We start from the raw sequence: 14,500 nt of genomic DNA on the forward strand, positions 1-14,500 counted from the left end.
GGGCTGCTTTTCATGTTGCTGATCACCTGATCTACTTAATTCTCTCTTGTGACACTATTAATTTGTAGTATGCATAGTAGCTACACCGCTGAAACATACATCATTATGTAAGTAAAAATATAATATAGTTTTAAATATATTTATATAACAATCAGTGACCAGATTAAAAAATTTTAAAGTAGTAAAATAAAGTAGAATACATTGAAATGTGCAGTCAATTCAGTTCATTTGAATAAAAATTTGCAAAAAGCCTGTTTCATAAAGGAAAATTATCTAAACTCTGGAGGCACAAAAGTAAAAAAAGAAAGACATCTGATATGAAGATGACATTCTAGTAGTAATAATTAAAGATTAGTGAATGGAAATTTTTTTTTTAATAGACCCTGATTACCTGGATCTATATGAGATTCTGAGAAAAGAATATAAAAAGAAATAGACTTTGCCTTAAGGAAATTTACATTGTAATTGTAGAAAACACATAGAAGGAAGTGCATTTTGGTTTGAGGAGTCACTGAACTACTAAGGAGAACTACATGATAATAGATTTTCATGTAACTTCATTGAAAATGATTATTTAATTCCTGTTTGCCAAAGCAAATGGTAGTAGATAGGGAAAGTGGGGAAGCACATAGTTAGATTAGATACATTATCTAGGAGAGGTTAGATAAAGTGGGTTAGTTGAATTTTACCCACTCATTAGGTAGCTTAGCAATTGTTTTCTAAAAGTATTGGACAGTATATAAACAGAGTAGATAGAAGGTAATATGAGAAGTAAAGTCACTGACAACTTGAATTAATGGGAGAGTTTATCTGAAGAAGATAAGGATAGATATAAGTTGTGAAGGAGACAAATAAAGGATAAGTGAAGCCTCTACTCTGATATTCACACTACAGATCCCACCAAATAAAAGAATATTCAAAGAAGTTTTCAACTATAGACATTGTGGAGGATCTTCTGTGAAGGTGTGTCTCTATGGGGGGAAAGGAGAAGTAAAGTCCAGAAGGTGGGAGAGTGGGGAAGGTCAGCAGGAGGCTATTAGCCACAGTGCAATCCAGGTCCTGACAGCTTAATAATAACAAAGCTCCCAGCAGCTAAATAGGAAGGCAGCAGGGAGAATCCCAAAGATAAACAAAGTCTGAACCCTGAAAACACTGGGGTAAGAAACAAGACTGGGTTGGGAAAAAACCTCTATTAAATCAGAACCTGGACATAAAGGAGGGGGAAAATCCTCTACAAAGACAAGGCCTGGACTGCATAGGCAACATCTTGGCCAGTAACAAGTCAGGGATCAGACCCCAGTTCCAGTAAAATAAAATCTTGGATCTATATTCCAAATACCCCAAGAGCAGAACTAAACCAGCCAAGATGAAAAAAAAATCTAAAAGAACACTCACTATAGAATACTACTTTACATACAAAGAGGACAGCAATACCATGACTGGAAAAGACAGTAGAGAAAAAATCATTCACAGGGGAAATACCAAAATAGTCTATAAACTGGAATCAAACACAAATGTAATCAAAGAGCTTAAAAAAGAATTTAAAAACCAAAGAAGAAAGGAAGAAAAATGGAGAAAGAAATGAAAGTCATGTAGGAAAATTGTGAAAAGTTGACCCAAGAAATAAACTCATTAAAAACAAAACTAACCAACTGGAAAAGGAAACACAGAAGCTAATTGAAGAAAATAGAATTCTAATAATTAAAATTGAGCAATTCAAAACGAATCTACAAGACTACAAGATTCCATCAAACAAAATAAAAAAAACTGAAACAAGTGAAGAAAATGTAAAGCACCTTCTAGAGAAAATGAATTACCTGGAAAAAAGATCCAGGAGAGACAATCTAAAAAATAACTGAACTACCAGAAAGCCTGAATGAATGAAAAAACCTGGAAAACATCATAAAGGAAATCATAAGGGAAAATCTGCCCCAATCTATTAGAACAAGATAATAATATAACCATTCAAAGGATACAAAGAGCCCCTCCAGAAAGAGACCCTAGGATAAAAACTCCAAGAGCTGTTGTAGCCAAATCCCAGGATTTTCAAGTAAAGGAGAGAATATTGCAAGCAGCAAAAAAGCAAAACAATTCAAGTACAAGGGAAACACAATCAGGCTGACACAGGACCTATCAGCCACAACAATTGAAGGATCAGAAGAACTGGAATAGCATATTACAAAGAGCTAAGGATTTGGGATTACAACTGAGAGTGTAATTCCATGCTAAATTCATCATATACTATCAGGGGGAAAGATGGATATTCAACAAAATGGAGGACTTCCAGAATTTCTTGACATAAAAGATCAGAACTGAATAGAGAATTCAATCACCCAATAAGGACTGAAGAGTGGCATAAAAAAGGTAAATGAAAAGGGGACTGGAAATTCAAAACTGTATCAAACAAATGGTAGCCAACTATCAAATTGTATACAACCCTAAAAGGAAAGATATAAAACTTCTAATTCTTTAGAAGTTTATCTTTCTAAGAATAACTAGAGGGTACAATATAATTGAAGAGAATGAATCTAGACAATATGGGCATAACTGTGTCTTTTTCATCAATTGAAAAGGTCCAAGATGACATCACTATATTTGAGACAAAAAGATCTGGGGAAAAAAAAAAAGCAGGGATGATAACTTTAACCTTAAGTGTATCATTATAGTTTGACTCACTTTAAAAGTGTTAAGCACCTTGTCTAAAGAGGGCATCATAAACTGAGAGGAACTCAGACAATATCTCTATTATTTTAATCAATTGTAAAGTTCTCAGGTCAGACTTCCAGAGTCTCCTAATACTTAGTGATCTTCAAGATTTTCTCAGGTAGTTAGATCAGGGTTTGAATTAACCTGTGTTCCACTTAACAAGGGGTTAAATATCCTGGGGTGGGTTAAAGTAGGAGAGAAAAGAGGTCTTGCTTCTCTTAACAAGATGTTAAGTATCTTGGTTGGGGAGGGCATGAGTTAAATTGTGAAAGAAAATAGGCTTGAGTGGAGGGGCACAAATAGTTCAAGAAATGATTTGGCTTTGGATGATACTTTAATCTCCTGCGGACGGTTTTGTGTACTTGAAAAAGGGGAATAAGGTTACAAAATGATTATAATTATAATTTCATGCTATTTAAGTCAATGCTGGTGTCAAGCAATCAAATGAACAATATGTGATGATATCTTGATAACAATAGGAGATATCAAACTGTGATTGATAACACTGGATTAATAAACTTAGTGTGCAAAAGAACACCAAGAGAAGTGGCACAAAGATTTAGAATTTTAGAGGGAAAGAAGGGAGAATGTAAATGCTGAGAAAATTCTATTCAATAGATTTAGCCCAGTGAGGGAATAAAATGCACTCCCACATGAATTTAAAATCTAACAATCTACAGAGAAGGTGGGGGCAGTGGATGAGAAAGGGAAAGAAAAGGGAACAAGGGACTGATAAAAAGGAAGGGAAGTCTAAGTGAAAATAAACTATACGTTAAATTTCATAAAGAAAAGTCAAAGGAGAAAGGTAGTAAAAATTTGATGAGTAGGAATAAGAGAAAATGAAAGATTAAAAATTAATGGAGAAAAATAGTAAGGAACAAAATACAAAATTAGTCATCTTAGTTGTAAATATGAATGGGATACACTGTCCAATAAAACAGAAGCAGACCGCAGAATTATTAAAAACCAGGATCCTTCAATATTTTTGTTTACAAGAAACACATTTGAAGCAGAGAGATACATACAGGCTAAAGGTAAAAGGTTGGAGCAAAATATATTATACCTCAGCAGAAGCATAAAAATAAATCTGGGGTAGTGATCCTAATCTCAGCCAAAGTAAAAGAAAAAATAAATCTCATTAAAAGAGATAAGGAAGGAAACTACATCTTCTTGAAAGTCACCATAGGTAATGAACCTATAATATTAATAAACTTGTATGTACCTATTGGCATAATATCCAGATTTTTAGAGTAAAACCTGAATGATTTACAAGGAGACATAAACCACAAACCTTTAGTAATGGAAAACGTCAATCTCCCCCTCTCAGAACTAGATAAATCTAAGAACAAAAGAAACAAGAAGGAAGTTAAGAAGGTGGAGGAAATTTTAGAAAACTTGGATATGATAGACCTCTGGAGAAAACTTAATAAGAATAAAAAATAATATACCTTTTTCTTGGTAGTACATGGCACCTTCACCAAAACTGACCATGCACTATGGCACAAAAACCTTAAAATCAAATACAAAGGCAGAAATAATAAAGACACTTCTCAGACCATGATGCAATAAAAATTATATGTAATCAAGGGTCAGGGAAAGATACAGCAAAAATTGATTTGAAATTAACTAACTCTATCTTAAACAATGGGTAGATCAAAGAGCAAATGACAGAAAGAATCAATAATTATATCCAAGAAAATGGATGTGTAATTCACGTGATGAAACCAAGGAAGTTTTGAGGGGGAACTTTACATCTCTAAATGCTCTTGTGAATAAATTAGAGAAAGAGATCAATGAACTGGGTATGCAACTAAAAAAGCTAGAAAAAGAACAAATTAAACAACCCAAATTGAGCACTAAATTTGAAATTCTGAAAAACAAGGGAGAGATTAATAAAATGGAAAGGAATAACAATGTTGGTCTCATAAATAAAACTAAGATTTGGTTTTATGAAAAAGTAAATAAAATAGACAACCTCTGGTTAATATGATAAAAAAAGAAAGAAGATAACCAACTCAGCAGTACCAACAGTGAGAAGGGTGAACTGACTACCAATGAGGAGGAAATCAAAGAGGTAATTAGGGGCTACTTTGTCGAATTGTAAGTCAATAAATTGGACAACTTGGGTGAAATGGATGAATATTTACAAAAATACAAACTGCTCAACAACTGAAGAGGAAATAAATTACTTTAATAACTCCATTTCAGAAAAAGAAATTGAAGAAACCATCAACAAAATCCCTAAGAAAAAGTATCCTTGTACAGATGGAATAAAAGTAAATTATACCAAATATTTAAGGAACAATTAATTCATATTTTAAATAAACTCTAAAAAAATAGGAGAGTAAGGAAGTCAGCCAAAATCCTTTTATAACACCAACATTGTGTTGATACCTTATCCAGGAAGGACCAAAACAGACAATGAAAAGTATAATACAATCTACCTAAAGAATATGGAGGAAAAAATCTTAAATAAAATTTTATCAATGAGACTACAGAAAATTATTACCAGGATAATACAGCATGATCAGGCTGGGTTTATACCAGGTAGGCCAGGGTGATTTGGTATTGTGAAAACACTCAGCGTATTTGAACATATCAATAGCAAAATCAAAAGAAATCATGATTATCTCAATATATGCTGAAAAAGTCTTTGATAAAATATAACATCCAGTCCAATTTTTAAAAAAGTAATGTGTTTAGGAATGAATGGAGTTTTTCTTAAAATAATGATAAGTATCTATCTAAACCCAACAACAAATATTTTAGAAATGGGGTTAAACTCAGAGCATTTCAAATAGCAACAGGGGTGAATCAAGGATGCCCATTAACACCAATGCTGTTCAATATAGTATTAAAAATGTTAGCATTAGCAAAAAAGATAAGAAAAAGAATTTGAACTAATCAAAATTGGAAATAAGAAAACAAAGCTTTCAGTCTTTGTATATTATGTGATGGTATACTTAAAGAGCCTGAGAAAATTATCTAAATCTCCTTGAAACAATTAACAAATTCAGCAAAATAACAGGATATAAAATAAATAATAAAAACAAATAATCAACATTTCTATATGTGAATAACAAAACCCAAAAGCAAGAGAGAAAAAGAGAAGCTTCATTTAAAGTATCTGTAGACAACATGAAATAATTGGGAATGTACCTCCCATGACAAAGTCAGAAATTGTATGAACAGAATTATTAAGCATTTCTCACTGAAATAAAGCCAGATCTAAATAATTGGAGAAACAGAAATTGCTCATGGTTAGATAAAGCTACTATAACAAAAATGACAATTCTACTCCAAATAAATTACTTATTCAGTGCCATGCCATTTAAATGATCAAATAACTATTTTACCAAGCTAGAAAAAATGGTAACAAAATTCACTTTGAGTAACAGAAGGTCAAGAATAGCAATGGAACTGATGAAAAAAATGTAAAACTAAGAGGCCTAGCTTTAGCAGACCTAAAACTATGCTACAAAGCAGCAGTCATCAAAATTGTTCAGGATTGGTTAAGAAATAAAGTAATGGAACAGTTAGGATAGGTTCAAAAGAAGTTTCAGTAAATGAATAAAGTAATCTACTGTTTTACAAATCCAAAGACATGCTCTTCTGGGAGAAGAACTCAGTATTTGACAAAAAAAAATGTTGGGAAAATCTGGAAAATAGTATGGCAAATTTAGACATAGACCCACATCTCACACCCTATATGAAAATAAGTTCAAAATGGGTACAGTATTTAGATGAAAGGAATAACAGCATAGATAAATTAGTAGACTTAGACATACTCTAGCTATCAAATCTATTGCAATGGGAGGAATTTATGACCAAGCAAGAAATTGGTATACATTATAAATTGCAAAATGGATGGCTTTGACTGTATTAAATTACAAAATATTTTCACTAATAAAAGCAATGCTGTCAAAATTTAGAAGGAAAGCAGGAAGCTGGGAAACAATTTACACTAGTAGGAGTTCTGGAAAAGGTCTCATCTCTAAAATATAGAGAGAATTGCATCAAATTTATAAGGTTAAATGTCAGCCCCAATTGATAAATGGTTAAAACATATGAATAGACACCTTTCAAATAGAGAAATTAAATCTATATATAATCTTATGAAAAAAATGTTCCAAATCATTATTGATTAGAGAAATGCAAATTAAAACAATTCTGAGATGTTACCTCACACCTGTAAGATTGCCTAAGATGATAAAATGGGAAAATGAACAATGTTGGAGAGATGTGGGAGGATTAACATTGATGCATTGCTGGTGGAGTTGTGAACTGATCCACCCATTTTGGGGAGTAATATGGAACTATGCCCATAAAGCAGTATAACTGTTTATTCCCTTTGACACAGTCCTTCTAATTCTAGGCTTATATACAGAAGAAATAGTAAAAAAAAGTAAGAGAAGTCCCACATATTTCAAAATATTCATAACAGCTCTTTTGATAGTGGCAACGAATTGGAAATTGAGAATTTCCATCGATTCAGGAAAGGATAAATAAGATATGGTATATGAATATTATTATTATTGCTCTATACAAAACCATAAACAGTTGGACTCTAGGGAACTTTGGAACCAGTTACTGGATCAGGTGCTGAATGAAGAGAGTAGAACCATGAGATCAATGCACACATTAACACCAGCATTGTTGAAATGAACAACCCTTTTGGTTGCAGCTCATCTCAATAGTTCAGAAAGCTGGGACAACTCTCTTAGATTGGCTATGGACAGTGTTGTCCTCATCCAGAGGAAGAAAAGCCGAATAAAGCAAAACAAAGCCAAAAAAAAAAAAAAACCCTTTCAGAATCTGATGAACACTTTATAAAAATTATATCTTATGTATTGCTTTCCCTTCATCCACCTTCTTCATAATGAAATTGACAAATCTGTAAACATATTTATCAAAAATATGTATGCAAAATGTTGACCTGTTTGCCAGTGAGAGGAGGGGGTTGGGAAGAAAGCATGGAAAGAAATTTTGTAATTTAAAAATATACATATGCATATCGATGAATTTTGAAAAAAACTTTTGTTACATGCATTTGGCAAAACAAAATATCGTAAAGAAGAAAAAATAAAGAAAAAATAAAAGGTGTCCCTGAAAATCTCTGAATAGGTTTCTTTATGAAAAAAAATCACTTTGATGGCTTAATGAAAATTAAAGCACAATTCAAGAAGAGGCTCAAAGCAGATAGTCCAATTTAGAAGGCCTCTGTTATGAATCTAAACTGTGTTGGTACTTGCTCTAAGGAAGATAAAGGAAGGTCTCTAATTTAGATCATGAGATCTGGAAAAACATTGTGGATATGTAGGCTTGAAATACAATAAAAAATGCCACCCAAATTGTGGGCCTCACAGACAGGAACAATGAGAAAAATAGGGAAGTTTAGAAAGTTGATACAGTTTGGGGTTAAAACAATGAGTTCTGTTTTGTATATGTTGCATCTGAGATTCCTATGATTAGAGATGATGACATCAGAAAGAAATGTGTGACCTCCTCTAAAGAGAGATTAAGGCTGCACTACCGAGATTTAGGAATAATAGACATAAAGTTAAATATTTCCCTAAGTTGAATCATTTTACTTCTGTGTCACATGAAGTGAAATATTCAGCATGAGAAGATTCAGAAACTAAAATTATGATTGAGGTCCTTATAGAATGGAAGAATGTTGGAGAGCTTGTGGAAAGAAACAGTCCCAAATAGAACATATGATTTTTCTGACATCAATTAGATTGTAGGATATGGTTACAAAGCTTAATTTGCTGATTCTAAATTCAGCGATGTAATATCTACTTATCATTGGATCCCTTGGATAATAATAACTACAAAGATAATCTTGTCTAAATCAGATCATCATTATTGTCATCATCATAATAAGTATTATTATAATTATATATATATATAATTACAATAATAAATTGATGTCTGGCACATTGCCAATGTCCAAAGTACATTCATATTTTACTTTTATGATTTAAAAAATATTTGCATAGGTTTATCAAGAGAAAACTAATATTTAGCCTGATATAATTTAAAATTTTTACCTCAACTATCTTATGTTATATAAAATTTTTAAAATGTTATATGGATATTCATAATACTGTTTGAGATTTTCTTCTGCAAGACATTTGTGAATGCATATAAGAGTTGGAATAAGAAGGAAAGAGCTCAATGAACACATTAATCATTTATTTAAAAAGTTTTGTGTATGAGTCCTTCCCTGATTCTTGGAAAATAATGTGCTTTGAATACAAAACAACACATTACATTGGTTTCAGCAGTCATCTCCTTGAATTTTTTTTAGCAAGAGCAATAGAGACATTTAAATATACCCTGTAGAGAGGAGAACTTGCAAATAATATGCTATGAAATCGCATGCATAAATTATTTACAATTTTAAATATTTTGGGAAATACCTTATTAGTTATCTTTTTTAAAAAACCACAGTGTTAAAGAAAAATAGACATTTATAACTTTCCATTAACTCTTTACTAAGATGAGAAATCTCATGTAATTATGGTTCTTTATCTGTATCAACTTTATGAATATCATATTGGGTTATACTGCATCTGTCATGTCATGTAATTGTAGGTTGCATGATGTCTTATAATGAAAGTTGGAATAATGTTGAAGGTTGCCCTCACACCTTGGAAAAGAAACTCAGCAGGAGAGCATATGGTGCCTTTTCTGCTACAGTAACAATCCTTACAACTAAAACATTTTGAATATATTAGTAGACAGAATTTGTTGAGGCATCTTGTATTTTGGACTAACTCTACTGGGTACCAAAATAAACAATAAAAATTAAGTTCTGTTTGAACAGATGTTTATTAATAACTACAATTATATATATTTAAAAGACAGAAATCTTTCTCAAACTCTCTCTCTTTCTCTTTCTTACGTTACATCTCTCAAAGTCACCAAGATCATTCTTGAAATGTTTTATCAAATTAAATGAGTAATCTTTATACTTTTCTTTTGAGTGCAACCACAAATATAAAGATGTAATAATAAATTATAGTTCTGATAAAGAATTATTGTGTGTACCCTCAACACCAATAATTGCAGATTTTTAGATATTGCCTATGAGGATAATTTTCTCAAATAATAAAACAATTCTTATAATAATCAGAGCAAACAGATGTGGTTAAATAAGGCCAAATGTAACTGACCTATTTTTATATCATATTAAATTTTAGGCTAGGTCGCTGTACACTAAAAATTAAATCTAATTATTCTCAGTTGGAAAAGTCAATGTCACTATTATGATCTGACCTACTTTTAAGGACCCTTGAATCTTTTTTTTTTCTTACTTCAGTTTACTGAGAGGTGTCACAGAACAGTGAAAAGTGATGCAATTTAAGAGTCAGGAAGACCTGGTTCCAATAAATTTCCTGACCATGCTGCTGGGCAGTTCACTTAACTTCTCAATGTTCCAGACATTTCTCTAAGACTAGGGAATATATAACAATTCTAACTCTTGAGAATTGTATTTTTCTTAGAATACTTAAAGTGTTAAATAGAAATGAAGGGATTGAACAGAAATGATATGGATAAAGTTTGGTCTTGTCACTCCAGGGCCCAAGATGACATCACTATGTTTGAGATGTCCTGATGAAAAGCAGAGGTGTTTACTTAGACTTAAGTCTCTCAGTTTCCTTTGACCTTCACAAATTCTGCTCTGCTAAGAACATTTACCATTTTCTTCTTATTATTGATATTTTATTATTACAAACACATGTTATGAGTTTTTCAGCATTCATCAATAGACATATACATAATTTTAAGTTATAAATCTTTCTTCCACCCTCCCTTCCAGCCCCATTTGCCTCAGTATTAGTCAGGTTGATACTGTACATACATAATTGTAAGAAACATTGTTACAGATTAGTCATTTTCAGTATGAGGAATTAGCATTAAGGGAAAGAGATGCATAACAGATATTTTTATAAAGTGTTTATCAGATTCAGAAGGGCTTTTTTGGTTCTGCTTTGTTTTGTTTTGGTTTGGTTTTCTTCCTCTGGATGGGTATAGCATAGTCTATAGCCTTTCAAATATGGTTGTCCTAGCTCTCTGAACTTTTTAAAGGGCTGCTTCCATAAAGGTTGATTTCTCACAATGTTGTTGTTAAGGTATGCATTGTTCTTTGGTTATGCTCCTTTCATTCATCATCAGATAATATTATTCATTCCATGCTTCTCTTGAGTCCAACCATTTATGGTTTCCTATAGAATAATAATCTTCTATAATATTCATGAACCATAACTGGTTTACCCATTCCCAAACTGATGAGTGTATCCCCAATTTCTAATTCTTTACCATTACAAAATAAGAACTGTGATGAATATTTTGGAACGTATGGCACTTTTACCATTTTTTTTAATTTCTTCTGACTATAGACCTAGATTTGGAATTGCTGGGTCAAAGAGTATGGACAGTTTTATGCTATCCATATTAATTCCATATTGCTCTCCAGAATGATTGGTACATTTCTCAACTCCACCAGTAATGCATTAAAGTTCCCATCCTCTCAAACCCTCTCCAACATTGGTTACTTTACCCATTACCCATCTTACTAAATCTGATTGGTATAAGGTGATACCTCAGAGTTGCTATAATTTGCATTTCTATAATCAATAATGATTTGGAACATTTTTTCCTATGATTGTATATAGCTTTACTTTGTTCATTTGAAACCTAAGTATTCATATGCTTTGATGATTTATCAATTGGGGAATAAACCTTGCACTTTCACTAACAAGGGCATCATAAGTTTCATGATGCTGGGTCAGTGCTTCCCATATTTTATAAACAATGGAAAAGTTCTTATGAGAGACACTCAGAATTTCTCAGCACTTACTGGACTTTGAGATTCACTGTGAGCAAGCATGCTTGGGGAGGGTACTTAGTGATTTTCAGTTAATGTTGCTTAGCAAGCAATCAATCAACCAATCTGTGGTGATAATTTGATAGTATTTTGAGCTTAACAAGCAATGGATTAATCAAGCAGAGTTTTATGATACATAATTAATAGTACTTGATTGATAAATAACACAACATAAAGAGACACAATTTTATAATTTTAAAGGGAAAGAAGGGAAGGGGTGAACACTGAGTAAATTCTATTCTAAAGGTCTGCTCCGGAGATGGATTAAGATACATTCTTACTTGGGTTTAAAAATCTGTCCTACTCTACAGCGAAGGGAGGAATAGTGGAAGGGGAGGATAAGGGAAGAAGGGACTGATGAATAGAAAGGCAAAGGTTTAAGTGAAAATAACATGAAATTTAAATTGTAAAAGAAAGGCTAAAGGGGAGAGATAAAACTTTGGTGAGGAGGAATAAGAAGAAATGAAAGAGAGAAATGAAAGAGAGAAAATACAGAATAAAGAATCTTACCTATAAAGGTGAATGAAATTTACAATGCCATAAAATGGAAGAAGAAAGAATAAATTAAATACCAGAAGTCTACAATATGTTATTTACAAGAAACATATTGAAGCAGAGAGATACACACAAGGTAAAGCTAAAAGGATGGACTGAAATATATTATGCTTCAACTGAAGCAAAAATATCAGGGTTAGTGATCTAGAAATCAGTTAAGTCAAAAGCAAAATTAATCTTATCAAAAGAGATAAGGAAAGCAACTATAGCTTTTTTAAAAGTCACCATAGATAATGAAGCTTTATTGTTACTAAACATGTGAAAAATTAATGGTATAGCACACAATGTTATTGCATCCTAGAAGAAAATCTGAGTGAACTACAAAAAGACATACATAGTAAAACTTTAATAATGGGGGGGGGCATTAACCTCCCTATCTTAGAACTAGATAAATCTAACCGCAAAATTAACAAGTTGCAAGTTAAGAAGGTGAATAAAATCTTAGAAAATTTAGATAAACTTAATGGGGACAGAAAATAATATACCTTTTTTAATCTGGAGTACAGGGCACCTATACTAAAATTGACCATATACTAGGGCATAAAAACCACTTAATCAAATGACGAAAAGTAGAAATAATAAATGCATACTTCTCAGACTATGCTGCAATAAAAAATACATATAATAAGGGATCACTGAAAAATAAACCATAAATTAATTGGAAACCAAATTATTTAATTTTAAATAGCAAGTAGATCAAATAGCACATCATAGAAATAATCAATAATTATATCTAAGAAAATGATAATAATGAGACATCATACCAAAATTCCTGGGATGATGTTAATGCAGTTTTGAGTGGAAACTTTATATTTTTAAGTACTTATATGAATAAAATAGAGGAAGGAGATCAATGAAATCGTTATGAAACTTACAAAGCTAGGAAAAAGAACAAAGTAAAGATCCCCAATTAAATACCAATTTAGAAATTCTGAAATTCAAGGGAGAGATTAATAAACTAGAAAACAAGTAAATCATTGATCTAATAATTAAAACCAAGAGTTTGTTTAATGATAAAGCCAATACAATATATAAATCTTTGGTTAATCTGATATTAAAAATGAAAGAAGAAAACCAAATTACCAGTGTCAAAAAATGATAAGGGTGAACTAACCACCAATGCAGGATGAAAATTAAGCAATGACTGAGAGTATTTTTGTCAAATTGTATGGCAAGAAATTTGAAAACTGAGAGAAATGCTTGAATATTTACAAAAATTCAAAATAAGTAGATTAACAGAAGAGAAAAATAAAATTCTTAATTCATCCCATTTCAGAAAAAGAAATAGAAGAAACTATCAATAAACTCCCTAAAAATGTCTCTATGACCAGATGCATTTACTAGTGAATTCCTGCAAACATTTAAGGAGCAAATAATTCCTATTCTAAATATACAATTTAAAGCATAGAGAAGGAGTTTTGCCAACTTACTTTTATGACTCCATTATGATGCTGATTTTTAAAACCAAGTAGAACCAAAAAAAGATAAAATTATAGTTCAATTTCCCCAATGAGTATTAATGCAAAAATCTTAAATCAAATTTTAGCAATGAGACAAAAGAAAGCTATTACTAAGATAATGCAACATGATCAGGTAGGATTTATACCTGGTAGGCCAGGATGGTTCAATATTATGAAAACACTCAACATATTTGAACATGTCAATAGCAAAACCAAAAGAAATCACAGTTCTCTCAACAGATACTGAAAAAGTCTTTGAGAAAATAGAACATCCATTCCTATTAAAAACATTGAAACATTAGGAATAAATGAATGAAGATTTTCTTAAAATAATTAGTATCTATCTAAAATCATTAACAAATATTATAAAAATGGGGATAAACTCAGGGAATTTCAAATAAGAACAGAGGTCCATCAAGGATGCCCATTAATACCAGTACAATTCAATATAGTATTAGAAATGATAGAATTAGCAATAAGAAAAGAAAAAAAAAGAAATTGAAAAATAAGAATTAGCGATCAGGAAGAAAAACTTTCAAACTTTGCTGATATTTTGATGGTATACTTACTGAGTATGGAAAATTATCTAAAAAGCTCTTTGAAACAACAAATTTAGCAAAAGTAAAATTTTATTTTATAAAGCAATCCCACACAAATCATCAACATTTCTATATTGCAATAGCAAAACCCAAGAGCAAGAGAGAGAAAGAGAAATTCCATTTTAAGCAACTGTGGAAAACATTAAATACTTGAAAATAAAAAAAATAATACTTGAGAATGTACCTCACAAACCAAATCCAGAAACTGTACGAACACAATTACAAAGCACTTGTCATCCAATTAAAGTCAAATCTAATAATTAGGAAAATCTCAATTGTTTTTG

The sequence above is a fragment of the Macrotis lagotis genome, chromosome 6, assembly GCF_037893015.1.
Source record: "Macrotis lagotis isolate mMagLag1 chromosome 6, bilby.v1.9.chrom.fasta, whole genome shotgun sequence".
Taxonomy (NCBI): Eukaryota; Metazoa; Chordata; class Mammalia; order Peramelemorphia; family Peramelidae; genus Macrotis; species Macrotis lagotis.